Source organism: Rana temporaria (genome assembly GCF_905171775.1).
Source record: "Rana temporaria chromosome 4 unlocalized genomic scaffold, aRanTem1.1 chr4q, whole genome shotgun sequence".
NCBI lineage: Eukaryota > Metazoa > Chordata > Amphibia > Anura > Ranidae > Rana > Rana temporaria.
The window spans coordinates 714089-726964 of record NW_024404451.1 but is presented as its reverse complement, the minus strand read 5'-3'; the positions used below and the strand labels follow the sequence as shown (position 1 = coordinate 726964).

Sequence of the window (12876 nt, the reverse complement as noted above, 5' to 3'; positions counted from 1 at the left end):
ACACTCACTAATACACCTCAAGGGTCCTGATGAACAGGAAGACAGGACTTTAGTGAGGAACAATTCCCTCATTTGGGACAGGAATACGGCCTCTCCCCCGTGTGACATCTCTGATGTCTGGAAAGATTGGACTTATCTGAAAAACATTTCCCACACTCAGGACAGGAATATGGCTTCTCTCCTGTGTGAGATCTCTGATGTGTAAAAAGAAGGTACTTTAGTGAAAAACATTTCCCACACTGAAGACAGGAATACGGCTTCTCCCCTGTGTGAGATCGCTGATGTATGTTAAGACTGGACTTCACTGAAAAACATTTCCCGCACTCAGGACAGGAATACGGCTTCTCCCCTGTGTGAGATCTCTGATGTGTGGAAAGATGGGACTTTACTAAAAAACATTTTCCGCACTCAGGACAGGAATAGGGCATCTGCCCCGTGTGAGATCTCTGATGTGTGTAAAAATTGGACTTGTCTGAAAAACATTTCCCGCAATCAGGACAAAAGTATGGCTTCTCCCCCGTGTGAGATCTCTGATGTGTGTAAAGATTGGACTTGTCTGAAAAACATTTCCCACACTCAGGACAGGAAAGTGACTTCTCCCCCGTGTGACATCTCTGATGTCTGTAAAGACTGGACTTGCCTGAAAAACATTTACTGCACTCAGCACAGGAATATGGCTTCTCCCCCGTGTGAGATCTCTGATGTAATTGAAGATAGGACTTATGAGAAAAACATTTCCCGCACTCAGGACAGGAATACGGCTTCTCTCCTGCGTGAGATCTCTGATGTGTATAAAGATTGCACTTCTGTGAAAAACATTTCCCACACTCAGGACAGGAAAATGGCTTCTCCCCCGTGTGAGATCTCTGATGTGTGTAAAGACTATACTCCACTGAAAAACATTTCCCACACTCAGGACAGGAATATGGCTTCTCCCCTGTGTGAGTTCTTTTATGCCTGTTAAGTTTGGATTTAGAATGGAAACACTTCCCGCACTCAGTACAGGAAAAGCTCTTCTCTGTTGTAAGGACGGCACCGTCCCGCACAGTCTGAGGTTCCTCAGGATAAGAGGAATACGATGGTCCGGCACCGCCCCACACAGTCTGAGGTTCCTCAGGATAAGAGGAATACGATGGTCCGGCACCGTCCCGCACAGGCTGAGGTTCCTCAGGATAAGAGGAATACAATGGTCGGGCACCGTCCCGCACAGTCTGAGGTTCCTCAGGATAAGAGGAATACGATGGTCCGGCACCGTCCCGCACAGTCTGAGGTTCCTCAGGATAAGAGGAATACGATGGTCCATCTACACTGTGTGGTGCCGGATGGACATTTGAGGTAGTCTGGTTTTCTCCTGGACTATACTGTGTGATGTCCTCATCTTCTACTTTACAGTCTGGAGACAAAGTGAGACAATCCTCTGAGGTTTTCCTCATCTCCCGTCCATCTACTAAAATAGAAATAAAAAGATTACTACTAGACATGAGCAGATTGGTTCCCCTAAACCATGACTCCGCCCACATCAGGCACCTTTGTCTCTGAGGATCTTACAATTCCCCCCTCAGGGTAACTAGTAAATGGGTCCTCTGACCTCCTTCCAGATCATTTCTTTATTCATGGACCTTAGTCAGAGAGTGAGGAAACAATGAGAACTGTCTTTTATAGGAATGACAGTAATGAGGAGATTATAGGACGAGTGTCCCCACCCCCTCTATCACTCATTGTTATCTTCCCAACTCAAGAAGTCCTGCACTTCCTTAATTAGTCAATGATTTATTCATGAATAACAGCGGGGCTGAGCCCCACCAGAGGTCAGAGAGTGAGGATGGGGGGAGAACAACCAAGATGAAGACTGGACTGATCCTGAAGACCACCATCAAGTGACTGTCAAGTGACCAGAGTAAAATGGCTGAAACCTTCATGAGTGTAAAGATATGTCTTCGTGCATGTGTGTCAGTCTGTCTGAGAGTGTAGATTTCCCAGTGTGCCCCTCAGGGTGTGTCCCTGATTGTGTATGTCCCTCTGTCCTCCCTGTGGGGGCGAGTGTGTGTCCTGAGCATCTGTCCGTCCAATTTTTCATTCGCTTAAGTACTGTCTCTGGACAATAAGATTATAAAATTTATACCAAGTTCTGCCCAACTAGTATGTGTCCTTAACTCATAGGTTGGTTGTAAATATGGTAGTAACTGTCCAAAAGTGTCTGGTTTCTATAGGTTGACAACTTAATGATTAACTGTTCTCTGGACTTTGAGATCCTCAAGTAATATCACTTTAACCCACCGGGTGTTTCACATGTATTGTGAGATTATCTCTTTATGTTGATATTCTATTTTCAGAATGTGTGTAAGTTTATATAATGCTGAGAAAACTATATATATATATATATATATATATATATATATATATATATATATACACACACACATATATATATATATATACACACACACACACTTTGAATATTCTGGCAACTTTATATTATATAAAATATGATTAGTATATTTTTGATTCCTACATAACATGGTACTATATTCCTGTATAAATGTATATCTTTAAAACATTTTTTTCTAAACATTACACAGATTATATCAATATTACACAAATTGATTATTCAAGGGGTTGTAAAGGAATTTGTTTCCCTAAATATCTTCCTTTACCTTAGTGCAGTCCTCCTTCACTTACCTCATCCTTCCATTTTGCTTTTAAATGTCCTTATTTCTTCTGAGAAATCCTCACTTCCTGTTCTTCTGTCTGTAACTCAACACCGTAATGACTTGCCTGCTCGACCCCTGCCCCCTCAAGAGGCTTTCTCCACACCAGGGAGAAAGCCTCGCATTACTGTGTGGAGTTACAGACAGAAGAACAGGAAGTGAGGATTTCTCAGAAGAAATAAGGACATTTAAAAGCAAAATGGAAGGTAAGTGAAGGAGGACTGCACTAAGGTAAAGGAAGCTATTTAGGGAAACATTTCCTTTACAACCCCCTTTAATGTGAATACATGAATAATTTTGATATGTGTTTGATGAATATGTGTTACTCTAAGTACAGGTTCATTCATATCCTTTTATAATCACAATTTGACGTATTTCGTAATGCTAATTAACTCTTTAAAACACTTCTATTTATAAAATCACACTCGTACATAATTCTCTTTCTTATAATAAAATGTCCTATAATAACATTTGTGTATTTTACATTACTTCTGACTTGCATGTCTTCAAATCTGTTACACCAAGTGTTGAGATGGACTTTGGTACATATTGATTCTTATAAAATGCATGGCAATATTGTAACATAACATATATGTCATGTCCATATCACAGATAGATACATGTATTTGTCATTTCACTTTCGTTTCAAGTCCTGTGACTGTTCTCATCCTGGCGTAGAATTACCTGGAGTCTCCTGCTATTGTCTAGGAGAAGCTGAGACAATACTGGCTGCTTTCCTTAGGACAGGATACCATTCCAGCTGTATAAACAAATTCTCCTTACGGACCCTTCTTGGTCAACATCATCCATTGTTTTTAAGACAGCTAGAATCAACATGGGTATTTACTAAAATCTATTACACAATGGGTTTTATCTGCTATGGCTTTTCTTGAACAAAAAGTCCCAATACCGAGAGCTCAAGACACCAGTTTGTCCAATCTCAGCTACATGACACCATTGTTCAAATCATTCTGAGTACACATCAGGCCTGGTCTTTCGTTTCCACAAAGGGCTCATAAAAATTAGAAGATGGCTAATCCCCTGACCATTGGAAAACTTGTATTGTGTTTTTTGCTCTGAAAGGCTTAACAAGCAACGGTCCAATAATGGTGAATTCTGGTTCATCAGCTTTTTAGGCCTAAGTGAACTTTTAACATCACCGTCTGTCCGTGTTCACCCGATCTGATCCGCAGACGGAAGGAAAAATAGGGTTTTCCTCCGTCTGCAGAATCGTCTGAGGAATGCGGAGGCGGGCGAGACCAGGTGTCCACTGATTTTCATCCGCTGACCCCCGCGATCTCATAGGGACCAATGTATGTCCCTTTTTCATCCGTACACGGATGGATGAAAAAGCAGACATATGGTCCGCCCGTGTGAAAGGGCCATTATGACTTCACAACAGTGAAAATGAACCTTTTGCTGCCAGCTGAACCCCAGAATCTCCATAAATCCAGTCTAGAGACATAAATTGTGTCTGCAGCACAGAGAAGGAAGATTATCCCAGAGAAATACAGGAATACAGGACGGGGAACACAGCTCAGGAAAGTGACCAGGGGATTACAGGCTGATATCACCCAGTCCCCGCCCTACTCTGGACCAATCAGTGAGCAGTATGGGTGGAGGAATGGATTTAGTGTTAATGACCCACCTGTGCTGATCTCTGTAGGAGTGTCCTCCTCTATAAATGTCCCCGTTATTCCATCCTCCGCCATAGACTGTCGATCATCCTTCACATAAGTCTTCTCTTCTTCTTTCACCTCAACTTTAGAATTTCTCAGGTTTCCACTCTAAATATAGAATAAAAATGACATCAATGGTAACAATGCAGATAATGTACAGATCCTAATGATACTATCAGTGATTGTTCCTCATCTACCTGATGATGGTGGGGGATGGTGTGACCTTCCTGTGTGGAATCCCAGGAATACAGAAGACGGGGACATCTCTCTGGTGGGTTCCTGGTATTAGGCGGCTCCATCATATCCTTGTGTCCTTCTGATAACTCCTCCATCACTCCATACTCCTCATCCTCCTCTTTATACTCTTCTTTAATAACAATATTATAATCCCCGAGGTTTCCACTCTGAATATATAATAAAGCATTCATTGTAACAAACATGCTGTGTATAAATCAGAACTACCAATAATTGTCACTCATCTACCTGATAACGGTGGGGGATGGTGTGACCTTCCTGTGTGGAATCCCGGGAATACAGAGGATGGGGACATCTCTCTGGTGGGTTCCTGTAGCTGGATGACTCCACCATGGTGTCCTGGTACAGATCTTTGTGTTCTTTTAGAGACTCTGACTCCTCCATCACCCCATCCTCATCATCCTCCTCTTTTATCTCTTCTTTAACCTCAACTTTAGGATCTCTCAGGTTTCCACTCTGAATATAGAATAAAAATGACATCAATGGTAACAATGCAGATAATGTACAGATCCTAATGATACTATCAGTGATTGTTCCTCATCTACCTGATGATGGTGGGGGATGGTGTGACCTTCCTGTGTGGAATCCCGGGAATACAGAGGACGGGGACATCTCTCTGGTGGGTTCCCATTACTGGATCCATCTGTAGGAAACACACACACTGACTGAATACATTGTTTCTATGTGTTTATCAGATGATGGGGGATCTAGGTGGAGCCTCCGTACTGCTCTCTCCTTTACAATAAAGTCTCCTCTTACCCGGTGATGTGAGGGGCGGCTGATTGTCCATCATGACGTCCTTGTAGAGATCCTTGTGTCCTTCTAAATACTCCCACTCCTCCATGGAGAAATAGACAGTGACATCCTGACACCTTATAGGAACCTGACACACACAATGATACAGTCACCATCCAGACACACCCCTTGTCTGTTACTGGATAATGTCCCAGAATTCCCGGCACCGCTCACCTCTCCTCCATCATCTCTCTGGTGACTTCTAGAATCTTCTTTGTATTTCTCTATTCTATCAGGGAGGGAGGTGGAGGCAATGTGATGGTCATATGATCTCCAGTAAATGTGTATATAGACTGCGCTGCCAAAAATATAAATAAAGATTATTAAACAGTTTGTCACATGTAAAAAATAAAGAAATTAATGACACTAGAAAACACAACTAATGTCCAATGTATCAAAAAGTCCCCTTCAGATATTAGTTGCTTGAAAAAAAACAAGAGGTAGGTGATCAGGTGCTGTGTCATTAGTAACAGATAAACACGTGACCACTTCCAGGTGACCCCACATGGATGACACTCACCACAATGGATGGACCTTCTATTACTAGATAGGTCTCACTGTGCATTTTGGTTGGACCCGCTGTGTATCTTGTCACCAACTTGTCCATTCACATGTACCTGGATGTGATTTCTTCCAATGCCAAACACTGCCACTCCCCCGCTAATAAAAGCGGTAAAATCCGTTTAGTATAGACCAGTGGTGTCCAAACTGTGGCCGGGGGCCGATGCGGCCCTTTGCTTGCCTTTATCTGGCCCTTGCGGTACTATTCCATCCACTGACACTAACTATGGGGTATTATATATCCCACTGACACAAACAATGAAGAATTAATTATCCCACTAACATTAACGATAGGGCACCATTCCTTCCTACTGACACCAACGATGGGACATTGTTTACTCCCACTGGCCCCCCTGAAGTCTAAACTGGCCCTTTTGTTTAGAAAGTTTGGAGACCCCTGATATAGACTGATGAGGTGAGAAGATGATTGGTGGGAAAGGTGACACATCTCCAAAATGGAGAATGTTCCGGCCCCACAAGTGGGGGAATGTTCCGATCCTGAAGGGGTTAATCTAGGTCTCCACACTATATATGTGTGTATTATCATCTGCTGGAGATAAAAGACGTCACAGTGACTATGGAGGAAGAGGACGGACATGACGGGGTTACTGGGTGTAAATAGAAAATAAGATCTTATTACCTCCTCTGCTGCCACTTCCAGCGACGTCTTCTCTCTACTTCCTCCCGATTCACCTCTCACCCGGAACTTCCTGTGTGTACCTGACATCACTTCCTGTCTGTCTTCCTGATAGAAGTGAGATCACCATCTTGTGGAGCTCAGAGGAACTGCAGTCCTGAGAAATATATTGAAGTGGCCTTGTGCTGTGTGTGTATGTACTGTATATCCTTATAGATGGGTCATCTCCACTCCCACCAAGGGGGATAGAAATATATTACTGACTAGTCCAAACTTTATCAGCCAGGGATCCTCCAAAGGTTTTTAGGGTTTCCCTTTGAATTGATCAATTTCTGTCTTTCAGTAACAACATATAACATCAATTATATACACAATAATTAATTCATATCTTTTACACACCACTACATATATATATAATGTTGTTTTCACACACTCCATATTATATTCACTTATATCACAATATTATATATTATGTATCATAATATTACATATTTTTGCTTACACGATCTCGTCCTTGTTTTTATGCTAAATGACATTACATGTTATATAGCAAGGATCTTTATACTTTTATGTTTCATACATACTTTCTTTTACCCTAATTATTCACTTACCTTACACTCATGGGATACACACATTTATATCCTTTCTATATTTCTTTCACGTTTTTATTTTTCACGATTATGTCATCATTACTTTACAGATCGATATTATTTAGAGTACATCTATATACTTGATATCACATATGTGTACACATAGTGCATTGTGTTTCATTTATTCAAATGTCAAAAACTCTTCTTATATTGGTCATGTTATACACATGTTCATCATCATTTCATTATGCATTGATGTTTGTCTTGTCATTTGCCCTCTCCAACATGTGTTTGAGATTCCAGCAATTTGTGGGAACCAATCAGGTGTTGGGCGGGTCAAATAGGGATTTTAGATCACTGTGTATATATGTTTGAATTCTTTTGTTTCATTTATAGCTATGACTAAGTGTAACGGCTACCCACTGGTGTGAGGGTCTCAGCCGCTGGAGACGTCCTTTTCCCTGGCAAGCTGCGATATGCAGGTACCGCCGGTAAATCCCATCGAACGCCCTTCCAAGAAACGAGACGGACTACGTTTGCAGAGTCAAGAAGGACTGACTTTTAATGCCACATTTTTCTTCCTTATATCTGGTTACAACTGTACAGAAACAAATGACACCCCCCCCCAGGGGGCCTTCAATACACACACTTTGAAAGAATGACCTTCCCTTGAGCCAATCAGCCGCTAGCCGTTTCGGCTCCTCAACTTGATCAGACAATAGAATTCAATTAACCTTTAAAACAATTATCACTCACACATAATCCCCATCAGCATACACCTCACAGGGGGCTGTTACCTCCACAAGAGAGTTCTCATTAGCTATGCAAAGGGAACATTAGCATTCAGCAATGAAAGAGACTTGTCCAATTAACCCTTTGAGCTCAGAATACAATGTGGTACATCCAATTGTGACAAGCTATGCAGTTCCTTGTAGTCCTTCCTGCATGAAGCTTATAACTGTCTCGGCAGCATGCATATGTCCGTTACACTAAGCATTGAAGTTCAATGTGAAACGCGTCAGCTGTTTTTTCCCACTGTATGCTGTTTTTTGTAGTGCATTTTCTTTTTACCCAATAAAGGGCACGTCTTTTTTAGACATTGGAGTGCGGCTGTCCATATATTTTCCTTCCTTTGCATCTTTCAGTAACAACAATTTCATGATAATGTAAAAATGTCCTTCTTTCACTGATCACTGATATGAGGGGATCCTTCTCCCATCGGTCACCAATAAGGGACCAATAAACAGATCACTTGTTTGGTTGTGTTTGGGTTTGGAGTGAATTTGCCCTGTTTGGGGGGAGATAACGGCTGCAATGATTGGGTATTCATCCAAGATGAACCTTCAGTTGCAGTATGACTACCAATGCTAAATGTGGCAGCTTCCCACCTCAGTGAGTGCAGATTTTAGTATTTCCTTCTAATAAAAGGCATTACATGATGTGGGATTCCCCTTTCACTCCTCCGAGTGTGTATGAAGAGGCGCAGCTCTGAGTGTGTATGAAGAGGCGGAGCCCTGAGTGTGTATGAAGAGGCGGAGATACTGAGTGTGTATGAAGAGGCGGAGATACTGAGTGTGTATGAAGAGGCGGAGCTCCTGAGTGTGTATGAAGAGGCGGAGCTCCTGAGTGTGTATGAAGAGGCGGAGCTACTGAGTGTGTATGAAGAGGCGGAGCCCCTGAGTGTGTATGAAGAGGGGAAGGCCTGAGTGTGTATAAAGAGGCGGAGCTCCTGAGTGTGTATGAAGAGGCGGAGCTCCTGAGTGTGTATGAAGAGGCGGAGCTCCTGAGTGTGTATGAAAAGGCGGAGCTCCTGAGTGTGTATGAAGAGGCGGAGCTCCTGAGTGTCAATGAAGAGGCGGAGCTCCTGAGTGTGTATGAAGAGGCGGAGCTCCTGAATGTGTATGAAGAGGCGGAGCTCTGAGTGTGTATGAAGAGGCGGAGCCCTGAGTGTGTATGAAGAGGCGGAGCTCCTGAGTGTGTATGAAGAGGCGGAGCTCCTGAGTGTGTGTGAAGAGGTGGAGCGCCTGAGTGTGTATGAAGAGGCGGAGCTCTGAGTGTGTATGAAGAGGTGGAGCCCTGAGTGTGTGTGAAGAGGCGGAGCCCTGAGTGTGTGTGAAGAGGTGGAGCGCCTGAGTGTGTATGAAGAGGCGGAGCCCCTGAGTGTGTATGAAGAGGCGGAGCCCTGAGTGTGTATGAAGAGGCAGAGCTCTGAGTGTGTATGAAGAGGCGGAGCTCCTGAATGTGTATGAAGAGGCGGAGCTCCTGAGTGTGTATGAAGAGGCGGAGCTCCTGAGTGTGTATGAAGAGGCAGAGCTCCTGATTGTGTATGAAGAGGCGGAGCTCCTGAGTGTGTATGAAGAGGCGAAGCTCTGAGTGTGTATGAAGAGGCGGATCTCCTGAGTGTGTATGAAGAGGCGGAGCTCCTGAGTGTGTATGAAGAGGCGGAGCTCCTGAGTGTGTATGAAGAGGTGGAGCTCCTGAGTGTGTATGAAGAGACGGAGCCCCTGAGTGTGTATGAAGAGGCAGAGCTCCTGAGTGTGTATGAAGAGGCGGAGCTCTGAGTGTGTATGAAGAGGCGGAGCTCCTGAGTGTGTATGAAGAGGCGGAGCTCCTGAGTGTGTATGAAGAGGCGAAGCTCTGAGTGTGTATGAAGAGGCGGATCTCCTGAGTGTGTATGAAGAGGCGGAGCTCCTGAGTGTGTATGAAGAGGCGGAGCTCCTGAGTGTGTATGAAGAGGCGGAGCTCCTGCTGGAACAGTGGTCGGAGGAGGAAGCCGAGTCTAGGAGGGAGACTGACAGAAACCTCAGCAGACTTGCAGGAGTGAGCGAGGAGGATCCATCGGAGGTGAGGAGAGTGTGAAGGATGTTGGTGACTCTGGTAGATGAAAAGCTGGGAGTCATATTGCTCTGGTGAGTGGGGAAGCACCACTAAGGGGCGCCCTCACCATCACGTGTGTAAGAGGAGGAAGAAGGCCGTGGCTACACTACAGCTGGCACAGATTGGAGCACCGAGAACTTTCACACCTTATCAACTTTTCATTGATTGGTGGATATTTGTTTTTAAAAAGTTAATTGAAGTAGATGCAAAGTGGAAGCAGTGGACTTGAGGGGAACAATATATTGAGATTTTTTTTAAATAAAGCAGCAAATATTATGAGATTAAAGAAGTAGGTGTAAAGGGGAAGCCGTGGATCTGCAGAGAACATCATCCTGAGTACAAAGCACTTTATGTTGTATATGAATTTGCACATGGATCAGATTACTTCATTTATTGATAAACACCATAAGATGAATGAAGTAGGTGTAAAGTGGAAGCAGTAGATCTGCAGAGAATATTATTGGGGCCCCTAGCACTTTATATATGAATGTCTCCACATATTTTAGTGTATTTGTGATAATTGATGGGCGGCACACACAATAGGACAGCGCTGTGACACATAATGCTCTTCTAGGTGATGAAGGGAAGACTTACCTTTGTTACAGCAGCAGTCCGGTAGAAGTTATTTCTGGAGGTATTTGAGTTGTTACACATAGCGCAGGTTTTTTTCTATTTATATTGGGGACATAATTGCCCAAATCTGGGGATCAGGAGCCCTTTCCACCCTTTACTCTCGGCTGGGGTTCTTTGTATCCATATAACAGATGTTCTACATGACTAAATCTCACATCAATTTTACTGCAAAATCAAAGGGGCCAAAATGTCTCCTCCCCTCCCCCGAGCAGTAATATATTTCTATCCCCCTTGGTGGGAGTGGAGATGACCCATCTATAAGGATATACAGTACATACACACACAGCACAAGGCCGTGTTCACACTACGAGATGTTTCTGCAGTTCCTCTGAGATCCACAAGATGGCAGACAGGAAGTCTCTATAGAAGACAGGAAGTGATGTCAGGGACAGACAGGAAGTTCCGGGTGAGAGGTGAGTCGGGAAGAAGTAGTGAGGAGACGTTGCTGGAAGAGGCAGCAGAGGAGGTAATAAGATCTAATTTTCTATTTACACCCATTAACCCCGTCATGTCCGTCCTCTTCCTCCATAGTCACTGTGACGTCTTTTATCTCCAGTAGATGATGATACACATATGTATCTTTTTAGCCAGTGCTGCTTTAAATTTAGAGGGTAGTCTGAGAGTTAGTTGACTCAGACTGTATGATTTTTTACTAAATGTGGGTCTCTGTTTCAGCCATGGCTGTACTTTGAGTGACCACTACAGTTATCTGGGGTGCCGTTACCACCCCAGGCCAAGGGTGGCAGCAGTCAGGTCAGGGTGTTTTTGGTGTTCCCCTTCGGCAGCCAATCAGTGGGGGTTGATTGTCCCGCTGTGCATGCTGGGAAGGAGTACTGAAGGGACAGGCGCCATTGGTCGTCGTCGATCCTGGGTCTGTCGTCCCACCACCCTCCGTGTGTGGCCCTCCTGGCTGGGGGAGCATGTTAAAGTGTTCCTGGCTTCGGGACCATGTTGGTCCGGAGTTGTGATCTAATAAGTAGGCCCGGTAGTGAGACTAGGTCTACGTTTGCAGAGTGATCCTGTGCTGTCCGTCCTGAGGGAGGAAGCCACTCGATGAAGAACCTGTCTTGGAGAGCACCGAGCAAGAGGCTGGTATCTCAGGAGAGGCCTTGATCTTCATCGAAGGACACACCATTACTGAGAGGCTGAATGATGGTCGCCTGTCAGTTCTAAGTTCACAAGAAGTTAATAGGAAGAGAACCGGGTGCTGAATGCTGTGGTGGGAGGATTTTGGACCGAACATACCTCCATCTTTGGGAAGGTCTGTGGCAAAGACTTTAACCAAAGTTCTGTGCGTCATCTTGGCTGCTAGGCTAGTGAGAGAGGCCTGTCCGAGTGCGCACTACCCAACCGGGCTAGAGTGGTGACGAAAGCTACCTTGCTGGAAACAGGATTGTTTCCGAACAGAAGTAGATAGATAGTTGCAAGCATTACAAGCTCCTCCTCCCAATGTCCCTCCATCCAGAGTCAGAGAATACTATGACATCACACTGACCTCACAGCTCCTCCTCCCATAGTTCTTCCATCCAGAATCAGAGAATACTATGACATCACACTGACCTCACAGCTCCTCCTCCCAATATCCCTCCATCCAGAATCGGAGAATACTATGACATCACACTGACCTCAAAGCTTCTCCTCCCAATATCCCTCCATCTGGCTTTTTTTTCCTGATGCTCTTAGGATGTTGGTCTTGCGTTGTATGTAATGATGTCAGATAGCCTGCTACAAGCTTTTAACCTGCATAGTGTGGGGTCCTGTGTGGGTAAATTATTTCCATTCTGAAGTGGGGCTTTAATAAAATGGAAACCTGAATTGTGAGGTGAGGAGGATTCTGGGAATGTCATTTAATTTTTCTATTTGTGTTCATATCCTTATAGTTTTCCTCCTGTGAAGTCTGGAGATCATATGACCATCACATTGCCTCCACCTCCCTCCCTGATAGAATAGAGAAATACAAAGAAGATTCTAGAAGTCACCAGAGAGATGATGGAGGAGAGGTGAGCGGTGCCGGGAATTCTGGGACATTATCCAGTAACAGACAAGGGGTGTGTCTGGATGGTGACTGTATCATTGTGTGTGTCAGGTTCCTAAAAGGTGTCAGGATGTCCCTGTCTATTTCTCCATGGAGGAGTGGGAGT

The 12876-nt window shown here is 44.1% G+C and overlaps 1 long non-coding RNA gene across 1 annotated transcript; it reads right to left on the bottom strand.

Moving 5' to 3' along the window:
* Positions 1 to 1423: 1423 nt before the first annotated feature.
* LOC120921784 lies at positions 1424 to 5220 on the bottom strand. Its single transcript, XR_005744975.1, has 3 exons — positions 5188 to 5220; positions 4357 to 4495; positions 1424 to 1447 (listed from the first exon to the last, which is right to left on the bottom strand). It is a non-coding gene; the product is annotated as an uncharacterized LOC120921784 (long non-coding RNA).
* Positions 5221 to 12876: the final 7656 nt, after the last annotated feature.